The sequence below is a fragment of the Pseudophryne corroboree genome, chromosome 6 (genome assembly GCF_028390025.1).
Source record: "Pseudophryne corroboree isolate aPseCor3 chromosome 6, aPseCor3.hap2, whole genome shotgun sequence".
Taxonomy (NCBI): domain Eukaryota; kingdom Metazoa; phylum Chordata; class Amphibia; order Anura; family Myobatrachidae; genus Pseudophryne; species Pseudophryne corroboree.
The window spans coordinates 457,163,371-457,176,941 of record NC_086449.1 but is presented as its reverse complement, the minus strand read 5'-3'; the positions used below and the strand labels follow the sequence as shown (position 1 = coordinate 457,176,941).

General features: G+C 46.5%; 1 protein-coding gene across 6 annotated transcripts in view; it reads left to right on the top strand.

Annotated features, from left to right (window-relative positions):
* HDAC10 (histone deacetylase 10) overlaps window positions 1-13,571 on the top strand; it is a 167,293-nt gene that overhangs the window by 66,033 nt on the left and 87,689 nt on the right. The gene's annotated exons all lie outside the window — the stretch shown is intronic.

Genomic DNA, 13,571 nt, shown 5'->3' with positions numbered 1-13,571 from the left:
GTGCATCAAGAAGAAGAGTCCTCTCGCAGCAGGTTCACCACTCCCTGTCATGGTGGCTACTTTCGCTCAACCTGGACCAGGGTCACCCTTTTTGGATCCAGGACTGGGTACAGATCACCACTGAAGCAGGTCTCGTGGGGGGAGGGGGGGGGGGGGGTCATATTTCTGTTGGGCGGATCGTCATCTATCTGCTCTGGCTGTGGTGTTCATTCCTGGGAATCGGTTTTCCTCAGTAGCCCGGACAGGCATTCTGGTGAGTGGACCCTATATCCAAAAGTGCTTTAGTTGCTGGTTCACCGTTTTGGTCCCCAGACATCAACAATCACTAGCTGCCGAGATACTGCCTCCGTACAGAGATCCTGCAGCCTTTCTGGCATACACTATGCTGATTTCCGTGGACATTTCCTCTCATCTATGCTGTCTCTCCATTCTTGAAGTTCAGGCGGGTAGAGGACCTGATGATCATGGTAGACCTGCATTGGCCACGACGAGTGTGGTATACCGATTCTTTCGTTGCTCTGCTGCGTCTACCTCTACGGCCGAATCTCCAGTCTCAGGGACCCTGCCATTATTTGGTCCTGGCTCGTCTTGCTTTGATGGGGCAGCTCTTGTGATGTCCATCTTACGGGCAAAGGTTTTCTAATAGGGACATTAATACCATGCTCAAAGCCAGGAAACTGCATTTGACCAGGATTTATCACTGCGTTTGTTGGACTTACTTTGCATGCTTTTCTGCCTCAGGAGTCAACACATGGTCATTGAGTCTCACGACTCCCTGCCTTTTTCTAGGCCTTCGGCTCTCGTCCTTTAAGATACAGGTCTCCGACCTGTCCGACCTTTTCCAACACCAGCTGGATCTGGTGTCCTGTCTCCATTGATGCCCGTGGTTGCTCCATGGGAACTGTCTTTAGTTCTTCAGACCCTCCAGTCTGCTCCCTTTGAATCCGTGGACAGGGTGGAAGTTCGATGGCTCACATAGATGACCGTTTTCGTTCTTGCCATTTATCAGCTTGAAGAGTTTTGGCATAAAGCGCCTTGTCCTGGCGCTTTACTTTTGCTCTAGTTTTTTCATACAGGTCGGATCGTCCTTCGCCCTCGCTTGGGTTACTTACCCAGGGTGATCTCTAGGTTTCACATTAACTGGGAGATCGTGCTTCCGTCTTCTCTTCATGTGGTGCGGGCTCCCTGCTTTTAGGTGGACAGGAACAAGGATATCCGCAGATTGGATTCCCTCTTCATTTTGTATGATTCTCTGAAGCAGGGCTGGCTGGCTTCAAAACAGATCTTGGCCAGGTAGTGTGATGACACGCATCCACCCCGAAAATGCCACCGACGCCTCCGTTCCTCGATGCCGGCGAAAAAGGCTTGGTCACTGCCCCCCGCTCTCCCCGCGAACGCCTTTGCCTGTCAATCAGGCAGAGGCTTTCGCAGTTAATGTGGACCGGACGCATTAACTACGGGCACATACACGGGACGGGACCTGCACATGCATACGGAGGTCCCGTCGCCTACATTTCGATCTTTTACAATGCGACCTGAATTAAGCCCTAAATCCTTTTCTTCAACTCTATAGGGGACACAGGGCGCTTTCCCTGACGCACCTGGCTTGCAGAACTTTGTTCCTATATTAGCGGCTGTGTGACCAGCTTCATTTGAGTGTGTCTCTGTTTGAGGGTCTTCCTGCTCCATTTTCTTGTCACTCCTGCTGTTGGCGTGCTAACTAAATTGATGGGCTAATGGCTGGGGGCGGGGTAAAGTGGAGAAGTGAGCAGGAGGGCTGCTGGGTAAAATCTTGTAACCATTTGGTGCCCAGTCTATCTCCCATCTCCAGGCTGTACGCAGCATTGATCCCTGTGGCTCCTATGGACTCGAAAATCAAAAAAAGTTTAACCAGGTAAAACCTAAATTCTATTTTTCGTTTAACTTGCAGAAATCCACACAAAACTGACTTTTTTTTTTTTAATTTACTATTTTACTAATTTTAAAAGTTTTAAAATAGTTTTACTTGTTTGTAATAATTTGAAACATACGTGGTTTTTAGGTACATTTCACCCATGTGAGCAAACTGTATCAAACCTTCTAATGCCGGGTACACACTAGTTGATATTGTGGGCAATGGGGGTTGTTCATTTCTGCACATTCTGAGGGTCGCCCAGCATGTGTGGGGCTGCCTTCCAATGCATCCGCAATCTAATTACGAACGCATCTGATTTAGGTTTGACCCCTGGGCGCTTTCAGGCAGTCAACGGGCATTTTTTTCGGAGCGGCTACGTGTGATTTTAAGCAGACGCCCCGAAAATGCTCCCAACACAACCTGTTCGGAACGGCCTGCCCCTCAACGCCGCGACAACGCCCCCTCTTATGGCTGCCACTGTCCATTACACTGCCTGAATGCGGCCACAATCTGTAAGGTCACACACTGCGGTCAATGCGCATGCGCAGGCCAGGTGGATGTGGCCACGTCCATCTCTGAATAACCTCCAATGTGCCTGATTTCGAAACATCATTCACGATAGAGTGTACGCACTATGTTGCTGACTTTGCACGCTCCCGCGCGTCGCCACTGACCTCGTCATTTGGCTGTGCTGCCGAATGAAGCATGGCACCACTCCCCTCCCGGCCTCCTCTCCACTGCTGCCAACATCGGCAAGTGTGTATGCATTGCTGATGTTGGAACCCCGCCGGATCCTGTTGCTGTATAGTGTGTAATTAGCATTAAGGGTGGAGAAGTCGCCCATAGAAACCAATGGGCCTGTTTCAGATATTATTGGAGTTGCTATCGATATCATTAATATGGTAATGCAGCAGGGGGCATCATGTCTTCTGCTGTATTACTGATCTGTACTGTCAGCTTGCGGCACCCATAGAGACGAGCAATCCACCCCACACAGAGGCCAGGAAATCTCCGTACAATGGGCCTAGAATTAGATTTGGGTGGGGTATGTTCAAACTGAAATCTAAATTGCAGTGTAAAAATAAAGCTGCTATTATTTACCCTGCACAGAAACAATGTAACCCACCCAAATCTAACTCTCTTCACATGTTATATCTGCCCCCCGCAGTGCAACATGGCTTTGCCCAATAGAGGAAAATTTTGCTTTTGCAATCAACCTTGAATTAGGCCAATTGACTGAGATCCCTGTCCTCTTCCCTTCCTCTAAACTGTGACAACATGCCTCCGTTTTCATAAACTGAGCCCGTCTCCACCCCTCTGCCGCCCCCAAAGGCATCAGACAATCACTGACAGCCTTATGCTGTCCCTGTGTCCTGTCTCGCAGTACCCATTCTTGCACATGAATAATGGGTTATGTGCAAAGTACCGAACAATGATACTTTGCCACGCAGGACAGCATTACATCCACCTCTGACTCAGGGACCATCTGCTTCTACCAAACATTTTATAGAATGCACTTGATAAATGGTAGCTAGAAGTTTATTAGGTTCTATCACTATCTTCTCCGCTTGTCCACTTTTTAGAAGGTTTGATACACTTCCTCCATTGTCCCTAACATATAGTATATACATAAGGAAACACATATGCTATGCTAATACTTTGGTGCTTTTTTTCACTTATGCCATATACATAAAGTGTAGTCACACTTTTAAAAACCGATATAATATCACCAGAGTCCAATGTTCCAATATGCAGTACTGCTGCTCCCTTCTTATGAATCCCAAAGTCCAGCGGGCAGTGAATCTGTTTAAACAAATGCAGAAGGGGCACTTCATGATGCATTAAGTTTTATTTTAAAAGACAATCAGTGGGCATGGACATGTAAAACAACTATAAAAATGCCCGTACCCCTTAAAAGACAGTCTGGACAAGTTACTACATGGTTCTATAATGGATACTCCACCAGGCTAACTCCGTCGCTTTTCCAGAAGTCCTGTCGGGTTCACAGCCCATGCAGCTGACCACCTTCCAGAGGCCGCCACGTGTCAGTCCATACCAGTTACCACCGGGAGCCAGGAAATTGGCGGGGACCACATCACACAGCCAAGCCCTGACCCGTTTTGTCAGAGACTTCGCCAGAGCGCTGCTCTCTGTGATATGCTGCCTGAACTTAAATGTATCCCACGACGGCAAGATAGGGTTGAAAAACTAGCTTGCACACAGATTTCGCATGTAAGAAATAATTGAGAGAAGAGATGTTCTAGGGAGCACAGCACAAGACGTATGCATAAAGAGAATTACCACAATTGCAAGCCTGGTTAGGAGACAAATAAGGGAATGAGTAACCGTAATAGGGAGTTTGGATATAGGGGGTCATTCCGAGTTGATCGCACATAGCAACTTTTTGCTGCTTGTGCGATCAACTAGATGGCACCTATGGGGTAGTGTATTTCAGCAGAGCAGGGCTGCGATCGCTTGTGCAGCCCTACTATGCTAAAAAAGTTTTGTGTAAAACAAGACTAGCCCTGCAGTTACTTACCATGTGCGATGGAGCCAGCGATGAAGGTCCCGGAATTGACGTCAGACATCCACCCTCCAAACGCCTGGACACGCCTGTGTTTGGATCTCCGCGCCCGGAAAACGGTGAGTTAACGCCCCGGAATGCCTTCCTCCTCTCAGTCTTCTTGCGGTCGCCGCTGCAACCACTTTGTACGCGGTGTCTCTGCCGCTGGACAACGATGTGCCTATGCAATGCGGCCGCCGCGCATGCGCAGTTCCGATCCGTTTGCACCGCTGCAATGAACTGCAGCATGTAAACAGGTCCGAATGACCCCGATAGACAAGTTCATATTAAAAGAAGACAGAAATCAGCCCACAGGTTTAAAAATCAGGTAAATCAAACAAAGGTTTTGTTCATGACAAGAGATACAACAGATTACAATCAGTAGATGATGGGAAATTAAACTACCATTCCAGATTTGGACAAAGAGATAGGCCGGCTTTTTTTAGAACGACCCCCTCTAAACAGATCATAATACAGAGAACAGGAAACCAACCAGAAAGGAAATGGCACTCCTCTCCCTCCAATCGACAAACTATCCCTTATAATCAAGGGATCCATACACAGAAATGTTCAGCCAGTCTGTCAAGAGAGACATTGACAATCTAGTTCAAAATAAGTTTAGATCAAAGGGGGTAAAAATAAGAGCATGAACTATGAGGAATATCAAGCTTTAAAAAAACGTAAGTGCTAAAAAGGGGGAGGAGTCGTAATTTTAGATTGTGACTGTTGACCATGAAGCTGAAGCATTTCATTTGTGGAGGGTGGGGGGAGATGTGACACTAAGTCTTAAGAGAAGTTAGATAATGATCCTAATTAAAGATTTCCAGTAGAATTGAAGGGCCTTTTTGCAGGATGGTTTGAACAACCAATGTGTCTCCATAGTGGAATACAAATATCTGCTTAATGAAACCCCGAGACTAGCCACACTCTATCATATGCCTAAGATCCATAAGGATAATATAAAACCTAAAGTCGCCTGATAGTTGTGGGAATAGAGTCGTTAACTGCCAGACTTTCTGAATATGTAGATAGGTATATAAAGTATGTTTTAAAACGTGACTCCTACTGTATATACGAGATTCCACCCGTGCATTGCAATGAATAGAAAACCTTGAGTGGAAAGTGGGGTGTAAGTGGTGCACAGTAGATGTGCAATCTCTTTACACGGCCATACTATAAGAACCCTATTAGCTGACCCAGATATAAATTCAGAATTAGCAAGATTTATCTGTCTCAAGTTTATTTTAAAACATTATTATTATTATTATTATTATTATTATTATTTTTGACTGGTTCTTACAGACCTGTGGGATAGGGAGTATTTATGCCCCGATTTTGGCTTATATATGGGCGACTGGAAGAATACCCTTAGGGATTATGTATTGTTTGGCAATGTTGTCCTCTTGAAAAGATTTATAGAGGATATACTTATTGTTTGGAATGGGGAGACTACGGAATTTCATAAATTTATGAAGATGATAAATAATAACTACTATCATCTCAGGTTCACACAGATTTTATATTGGATTCAAGCAATTTTGAAAATACAGGAATAATTGAGACATATAATTTTTTTTAAAAAGGTTGACTTTAACAGTTACTTGGAGCTGCCATTTTCCACCATGGAAGCAAAATATTACATTCTCCCAATTTTCCAGATTACGGAAAAAATTGTACTTCTCTAGAAAGAGTAGATAAGCAAGCAGAAGTATATACCAAACGTTTCGAGGAATGGGGGTACCTGAAAGATCTTATTGCACAATCGAAAGAGAGAGCAAGAAATAAAAACAGAAATTAACTACTAGCCTATAAAGAGAAGACTACAATAGAAACAGACCTTTTATCCATTTTACACAAACTATAATAGTGAAGCAAATAAAATTAAGAAAGCTTGAGAAAAAACTGGCATATTCTTAAACAAGATCCTGTTTTGTGTGAACCTCTTCCCGATAATCCAAATGTTGTGTACAGGAGGGCGAAAAATTAAAAATCATTTGGGTCTAAGAGTAAATTAGAATTAGTACTAACAGGCACCATAGCGAATAGAAATATGTTTGGAGAATTAAAGGGTGTAGAAAGCGTGAGGTTTGCAAACTAGGTGAAAAGGGAACAAAAACTTTTTGTGAGAAGAATAAAACTAAAATATTTATTCTTATTTATTACCAGTTATTTCTCTATCGTCCTAAGTGGATGCTGGGGTTCCTGAAAGGACCATGGGGAATAGCGGCTCCGCAGGAGACAGGGCACAAAAAAGTAAAGCTTTACTAGGTCAGGTGGTGTGCACTGGCTCCTCCCCCTATGACCCTCCTCCAGACTCCAGTTAGATTTTGTGCCCGAACGAGAAGGGTGCAATCTAGGTGGCTCTCCTAAAGAGCTGCTTAGAGAAAGTTTAGTTTAGGTTTTTTTTTCTTTACAGTGAGTCCTGCTGGCAACAGGATCACTGCAACGTGGGACTTAGGGGGAAAGTAGTAAACTCACCTGCATGCAGAGTGGATTTGCTGCTTGGCTACTGGACACCATTAGCTCCAGAGGGATCGAACACAGGCCCAGCCGTGGAGTCCGGTCCCGGAGCCGCGCCGCCGACCCCCTTGCAGATGCTGAAGCGTGAAGAGGTCCGGAAACCGGCGGCTGAAGACTCCTCAGTCTTCATAAGGTAGCGCACAGCACTGCAGCTGTGCGCCATTTTCCTCTCAGCACACTTCACTGGGCAGTCACTGAGGGTGCAGAGCGCTGGGGGGGGGCGCTCTGAGAGGCAAATATAAACCTTATACAAGGCTAAAAATACCTCACATATAGCCCATAGGGGCTATATGGAGATATTTAACCCCTGCCTGACTGGAAAAATAGCGGGAGAAGAACCCGCCGAAAAAGGGGCGGGGCCTATCTCCTCAGCACACGGCGCCATTTTCTGTCACAGCTCCGCTGGTCAGAACGGCTCCCAGGTCTCTCCCCTGCACTGCACTACAGAAACAGGGTAAAACAGAGAGGGGGGGCACATTAATGGCTATATATATATATATTAAAGCAGCTATAAGGGAGCACTTAATATAAGGATATCCCTTGTATATATAGCGCTTTGTGGTGTGTGCTGGCAGACTCTCCCTCTGTCTCCCCAAAAGGGCTAGTGGGTCCTGTCTTCATTAGAGCATTCCCTGTGAGTTTGCGGTGTGTGTCGGTACGTGGTGTCGACATGTATGAGGACGATATTGGTGTGGAGGCGGAGCAATTGCCAAATATGCAGATGTCACCCCCCAGGGGGTCGACACCAGAATGGATGCCTTTATTTGTGGAATTACGTGATGGTTTATCTTCCCTTAAACAGTCAGTTGAGGACATGAGGCGGCCGGACAATCAATTAATGCCTGTCCAGGCGCCTCAAACACCGTCAGGGGCTGTAAAACGCCCTTTGCCTCAGTCGGTCGACACAGACCCAGACACGGGCACTGATTCCAGTGACGACGGTAGAAATTCAAACGTATTTTCCAGTAGGGCCACACGTTATATGATTTTGGCAATGAAGGAGACGTTACATTTAGCTGATACTACAGATACCGTAAAACAGGGTATTATGTATGGTGTGAAAAAACTACAAACAGTTTTTCCTGAATCAGAAGAATTAAATGACGTGTGTGATGAAGCGTGGGTTGCTCCTGATAAAAAGTTGATAATTTCAAAAAAGTTATTGGCATTATACCCTTTCCCGCCAGAGGTTAGGGCGCGCTGGGAAACACCCCCTAAGGTGGACAAGGCGCTCACACGCTTATCCAAACAAGTGGCGTTACCCTCTCCTGAGACGGCCGCACTTAAGGATCCATCAGATAGAAAGATGGAAGTTATTCAAAAGAATATATACACACATGCAGGTGTTATACTACGACCAGCTATAGCAACTGCCTGGATGTGCAGTGCTGGAGTAGTTTGGTCAGAATCCCTGATTGAAAATATTGATACCCTAGATAGGGACAATGTTTTACTGTCGTTAGAACAAATAAAGGATGCATTTATCTATATGCGTGATGCACAGAGGGATATTTGCACACTGGCATCTCGGGTGAGTGCTATGTCCATTTCAGCCAGAAGAGCCTTATGGACACGACAGTGGACAGGCGATGCGGATTCAAAACGTCACATGGAGGTTTTGCCGTATAAAGGGGAGGAGTTATTTGGAGTTGGTCTATCAGACTTGGTGGCCACGGCTACTGCCGGGAAATCCACTTTTTTACCTCAAGTCACTCCCCAACAGAGAAAGGCACCGACCTTTCAACCGCAGCCTTTTCGCTCCTACAAAAATAAGAGAGCAAAGGGCTTGTCGTACCTGCCACGAGGCAGAGGAAGAGGGAAGAGACACCAACAGGCAGCTCCTTCCCAGGAACAGAAGCCCTCCCCGGCTCCTGCAAAAACCTCAGCATGACGCTGGGGCCTCTCAAGCGGACTCGGGGACAGTGGGGGGCCGTCTCAAAAATTACAGCGCGCAGTGGGCTCACTCGCAGGTAGACCCCTGGATCCTGCAGATAATATCTCAGGGGTACAGGTTGGAATTAGAGACGGATCCTCCTCATCGTTTCCTGAAGTCTGCCTTACCAACCGTCTCTTCCGAAAGGGAGAGGGTGTTGGAAGCCATTCACAAGCTGTACGCTCAGCAGGTGATAGTCAAAGTACCCCTATTACAACAAGGAAAGGGGTATTATTCCACTCTATTTGTGGTACCGAAGCCGGATGGCTCGGTAAGGCCTATTCTAAATCTGAAGTCCTTGAACCTCTACATAAAAAAGTTCAAGTTCAAGATGGAGTCACTCAGAGCAGTGATAGCGAACCTGGAAGAAGGGGACTTTATGGTATCCTTGGACATCAAGGATGCGTATCTACACGTTCCGATTTACCCCGCACACCAGGGGTACCTCAGGTTCATTGTTCAAAACTGTCACTATCAGTTTCAGACGCTGCCGTTCGGATTGTCCACGGCGCCTCGGGTCTTTACCAAGGTAATGGCCGAGATGATGATTCTTCTTCGAAGAAAAGGCGTATTAGTTATCCCATACTTGGACGATCTCCTAATAAGGGCAAGGTCCAGAGAACAGCTGGAGACAGCTTTAGCACTATCTCAAGAGGTGCTAAGACAACACGGGTGGATTCTGAATATTCCAAAATCCCATTTAATCCCGACAACTCGTCTGCTGTTCCTAGGAATGATTCTGGACACGGTTCAGAAAAAGGTTTTCCTTCCAGAGGAAAAAGCCAAGGAGTTATCCGATCTGGTCAGGAACCTCCTAAAACCAGGAAAAGTGTCAGTACATCAATGCACAAGAGTCCTGGGAAAAATGGTGGCTTCTTACGAAGCAATTCCATTCGGCAGATTCCATGCAACAAATGGTCAGGGTCGCATCTGCAGATGCACCTGCGAATAACCCTGTCACCAAAGACAAGGGTGTCACTTCTGTGGTGGTTGCAGAAGGCTCACCTATTAGAAGGCCGCAGATTCGGCATTCAGGATTGGATCCTGGTGACCACGGACGCCAGCCTGAGAGGCTGGGGAGCAGTCACACAAGGAAGAAACTTCCAGGGAGTATGGACGAGTCTGGAAAAGTCTCTTCACATAAACATTCTGGAACTAAGAGCAATCTACAATGCTCTAAGCCAGGCGGAACTTCTCCTGCAAGGAAAGCCGGTGTTGATTCAGTCGGACAACATCACGGCGGTCGCCCATGTAAACAGGCAGGGCGGCACAAGAAGCAGGAGTGCAATGGCAGAAGCTGCCAAGATTCTTCGCTGGGCGGAGAATCACGTGATAGCACTGTCAGCAGTGTTCATCCCGGGCGTGGACAACTGGGAAGCAGACTTCCTCAGCAGACACGATCTTCATCCGGGAGAGTGGGGTCTACATCCAGAAGTCTTCAACATGTTAATAGACCGTTGGGAAAGACCAATTGTAGACATGATGGCGTCTCGCCTCAACAAGAAACTGGACAAATATTGCGCCAGGTCAAGAGATCCACAGGCAATAGCTGTGGACGCACTGGTAACTCCTTGGGTGTACCAGTCAGTGTATGTGTTTCCTCCTCTGCCGCTCATACCAAAGGTATTGAAGATCATACGGCAAAGAAGAGTAAGAACAATACTAGTGGTTCCGGATTGGCCGAGAAGGACTTGGTATCCGGAACTTCAAGAGATGCTCACGGACGAACCGTGGCCTCTACCTCTGAGAAGGGACCTGCTACAGCAGGGTCCCTGTCTTTTTCAAGACTTACCGCGGCTGCGTTTGACGGCATGGCGGTTGAACGCCAGATCCTAAAAGGGAAAGGCATTCCAGAAGAAGTCATTCCTACCTTGATTAAGGCACGGAAGGAAGTCACCGTGAAACATTATCACCGCATTTGGCGAAAATATGTAGCGTGGTGCGAGGATCGGAGGGTTCCGACGGAGGAATTCCAACTGGGTCGTTTCCTACATTTCCTGCAATCAGGATTATCTATGGGTCTCAAATTGGGATCCATTAAGGTTCAAATTTCGGCCCTGTCAATATTCTTCCAAAAAGAATTGGCCTCTGTCCCTGAGGTCCAGACTTTTGTCAAGGGAGTACTGCATATACAGCCTCCTGTGGTGCCTCCGGTGGCACCGTGGGATCTAAATGTAGTTTTAGATTTCCTCAAATCCCATTGGTTTGAACCATTGAAAGTGACTATGTTACTAGCCCTGGCCTCTGCCAGGAGAGTATCTGAATTGGCGGCTTTATCTTATAAAAGTCCTTATCTAATCTTCCATTCGGATAGGGCAGAACTGCGGACTCGTCCGCATTTTCTCCCTAAAGTGGTATCAGCATTTCATCTGAACCAACCTATTGTGGTGCCTGCGGCCACTAGCGACTTGGAGGACTCCAAGTTGTTGGACGTTGTCAGAGCCTTAAAAATATACATTGCAAGGACGGCTGGAGTCAGAAAATCTGACTCGCTGTTTATATTGTATGCACCCAACAAGTTGGGCGCACCTGCTTCTAAGCAGTCGATTGCTCGTTGGATTTGTAACACAATTCAACTTGCACATTCTGTGGCAGGCCTGCCACAGCCTAAAACTGTAAAAGCCCACTCCACAAGGAAGGTGGGCTCATCTTGGGCGGCTGCCCGAGGGGTCTCGGCATTACAACTCTGCCGAGCAGCTACGTGGTCGGGGGAGAACACGTTTGTAAAATTTTACAAATTTGATACCCTGGCAAAGGAGGACCTGGAGTTCTCTCATTCGGTGCTGCAGAGTCATCCGCACTCTCCCGCCCGTTTGGGAGCTTTGGTATAATCCCCATGGTCCTTTCAGGAACCCCAGCATCCACTTAGGACGATAGAGAAAATAAGAATTTACTTACCGATAATTCTATTTCTCGGAGTCCGTAGTGGATGCTGGGCGCCCATCCCAAGTGCGGATTATCTGCAATACTGGTACATAGTTATTGTTAACTAATTCGGGTTATTGTTAAGGAGCCATCTTTAAGAGGCCCTTTCTGTTGTCATACTGTTAACTGGGTTTAGATCACAAGTTGTACGGTGTGATTGGTGTGGCTGGTATGAGTCTTACCCGGGATTCAAAATGCCTCCCTTATTGTGTATGCTCGTCCGGGCACAGTACCTAACTGGAGTCTGGAGGAGGGTCATAGGGGGAGGAGCCAGTGCACACCACCTGACCTAGTAAAGCTTTACTTTTTTGTGCCCTGTCTCCTGCGGAGCCGCTATTCCCCATGGTCCTTTCAGGAACCCCAGCATCCACTACGGACTCCGAGAAATAGAATTATCGGTAAGTAAATTCTTATTTTATATAGCGCACACATATTCCACAGCGCTTTACAGAGAATATTTGCCATTCACATCAGTCCCTGCCCCAGTGGAGCTTACAATCTATATTCCCTATCACATGTACACACACACACATTCACATTAGGGTTAATTTAGTTGGGAGCCAACTAACCTACTAGTATATTTTTGGATTGTGGGAGGAAACCGGAGTACCTGGAGGAAACCCACGCAAGCACTGGGAGAATATACAAACTCCACACAGTTAGGGCCATGGTGGGAATCGAACCCATGACCTCAGTGCTGTGAGGCAGTAATGCTAACCATTACACCGTCCGTGCTGCCCATATTCCCTATAAAGTGCTTTTTTAATTGCAACTGTACCTTCATTTTATATATGCTGACATGCCCTTGTAGCCTCTGCTATATAGGTAAGACAAAAAGAGTTCTACTAGTCCAGATCTTCGAACACATGAGAAACAATAAGAACAACGTGATGAACCATAGTGTTCCGCAACATTTTCAAGAACACCGCAATTGTGATCCAACAGGCCTGGCCAACCTGTGGCTCTCCAGCTGTGAAACTAGAAGTCCCGGCATGCCCTTCTACACTTTTGCTATTCGGAAATGCTAAAACTGTGACAGAGCATGCTGGGATGTTTAGTTTCACAACAGCTGGAGAGCCACAGGTTGGCCAGGCCTGGTCTAGAACATTTAGGGTTAAATAATAGAGGTGGTGATAGGGATAAAGATCTTCTGGAAAGAGAAACTTAAGGGCCCCATACACTACAACTATATGTCTGAGGCTCAAGTCGGAGGCGTTTTCCCTTGAACTCTCCCGGGCGCTTCCTGGGAGTGGTTCCATATGATTCCATACGATTTGGTACATTTTGTATGCGATCCATCCCAGCCATGCCTGTGGGAACCGACATATCACGAGTGCAGCACTAACGATCTAGGGGAGCCGATCTGACCCTCACAGGAACGCGCTTCGGATCGGATCGGAAACACCTCCAAAATGCCCGATTTCACCCGATATATCGGCCCGAATTTGGATGAAATCGGGCATTATCGTTCTAGTGTATGGGGCCCTTTGCTGGATTCTCAATCTGGATACCCTCACCCTTTAAGGTCTAAACGAGGGATTTGAGATCACCCCCTTCCTATAATCGGAAGCACTGTATCAGTAATAATATAAATAGTCTTATTTCCCATGTTGTAATGATTGTCCTACTAGTGTGAAAAATGGATAAACTAGGGGATAATACTTGCTTTCTCTGCAGTGGTCTGATTATTTATTTTCTCTGCTATTTGTTACAAATATGTAAGAAATGTGTTTAAT